The following is a 2,009-nucleotide window of genomic DNA, read 5'->3' as shown; positions in this document are numbered from 1 at the left end:
GGGGATGAAAGAGGCAGGGAGGGGAGCAGAGAAAAATATACAGTTGAATAAAAGTCAATAAAAAAAAGAACTGTGGCCCAAGTATTCAAGAGTGAGAATATGGGGAACATTTTTATTCAAGCTACCACAGAGTTATACAATAACATAATAAACATTCAAATTGGAACCTTGTCCTGTATTCCTGCCAAATGTCATGCCAGAAATTATACAAAAATGCTGAGTAATTTTTAAATATTTTTGTTCTAAAATAATGTTTTATTTCTTTCTCAATGCCTTTTCAGTTTTTCTTTATTTTTGAGAATGTTGCACATATACACTATAAAATATTATTTCTACCTCCAGTTTCCCAGATACAACCCTCCCATATATATCCTCTCCGACAAGCGCATCTTCAAACTTCATATCTTTTTTTAACCTACTAACTCGCGTTAGTGTTAACTATTTGCCCATGAGGGGAGCACACACTGGAGCATAGACAACTCACCAGTGGCCATATCCTTAACTAAGAATAATTATCTCTTTCTGGTCTCTGGCCACCATAAAAAGAGGAGTCACTGCCATGTGTATGCATATGCAATGGATGGTCGTTTGGAACTACTGCAGTTTCAAACAGAATAAGCAAACATACAGCCCTGAACCCAATACCCTGAAGTTCTGCAACTCTTTCTGCTACAAAGGGCTGATTTACTGCATGACTGTGGGAGTGGAGCCCGCAACCAATGTCAAAGGGTTTGTAGTGGTCATGAAATGCAGATCCGGTCAGCAAAAACCAGTCACTTCATATATAAGGACCAACAAGAATGCACATGTCACCCTCAGCAGTATCAGGCACATGATCCAAAAGAACATGTACTTTCCCAATCTGCGCATGGCAGCCAGGCCACATGAAGGGCCAGTGACATCCTGGAAAGCCAGAAGCCTGTGGTGGTGAAGTGGAAATGGACCCATCCCAACAAAAGATCCTAAACCCTATACCCCAGAAGTGATAAAGGGTCTGTTGACTATTTCCAAAATAAAGAAAAGAACTGAAAGAAAGAATAATTATCTCATTGATCTGGAGAGATTCTTCAACAGGCAAAATAACTAGCTGATCTATTAGAGAACTTGGATTTAATTCCTAGCACCTACAAGGCAGATCACAACTGTCTCTTACTTCAGTTCCAAGGGACCTGAAAACCTTACACAGGCATACATAAGGCAACACACCAATGTACATTAAAGTAAAAATAAATAAATAAAATGAATGATTATCCATTTCTCTATATCTATGTCCCATAGTAAAATACAATGTTTTGTGGGTATATGCTTTTGAATGTATCAAATCTTTCTTCCATAGTTTGGAAATAAATGTTCACTCTCAACTTCTAAACGTTGAGAATGTATAGAAAATCTTGATTCCTCTCCACTCTTTCAGTAAGTGTATCTTTGTTCCAACAGAAACAAAAATACTAAATCCATCCTATTCAGGTTTTTCTGAACCCATAGTCTACATAAACAGTGTTCTAACATACAGACCACAAAAGTTTTGGATAGAATAAGGTTTAACACCATAACAATATAATTCAAAATAACATCTTATGCAGAAACTTAATATATCAGACATTTTTTTTCTGAACTTAGCACTCACATCAGATAAAATCCACAGTGCCCAGGTACCAGAGAGGAGTGTGGTAATAAGATCTACAGTGTCTTCACCTTTCCTCACCTTCATGCATCTAAAGTCAGTCAATGTGTGTTTGAGAGCCCACCTATGCAGGTCTTTGTTCTTGAGGACAAATGCCACTGATGTCTGGAACACTTTGAGGCACCTTCTGTGTGGATGATGGGGAAAACAGTCTTGATATCATTTTGTGCTCTATTTCCTGTCTGGTTTGAAAGCCTCAATGGCTTTGATTGTTGCTCACCACACTTCTATGACTCATTTAGTGCACATACATCAAGATTCAGAGCAGGATGATGGAGCATGTGATCAAACCGGACTCCCTGAACGTGGCTGACAAGGAGGGATG

General features: G+C 38.5%; 1 pseudogene; it reads left to right on the top strand.

Annotated features, from left to right (window-relative positions):
* Nucleotides 1–559: 559 nt before the first annotated feature.
* On the top strand, nucleotides 560–966 carry LOC130885210 (60S ribosomal protein L28-like; annotated as a pseudogene).
* The last annotated feature ends 1,043 nt before the right edge of the window (nucleotides 967–2,009 follow it).

This window comes from Chionomys nivalis, chromosome 12 (genome assembly GCF_950005125.1).
Source record: "Chionomys nivalis chromosome 12, mChiNiv1.1, whole genome shotgun sequence".
In the NCBI taxonomy this organism is placed as follows: Eukaryota; Metazoa; Chordata; class Mammalia; order Rodentia; family Cricetidae; genus Chionomys; species Chionomys nivalis.
This window is presented reverse-complemented; position numbering and strand designations above follow the sequence as displayed.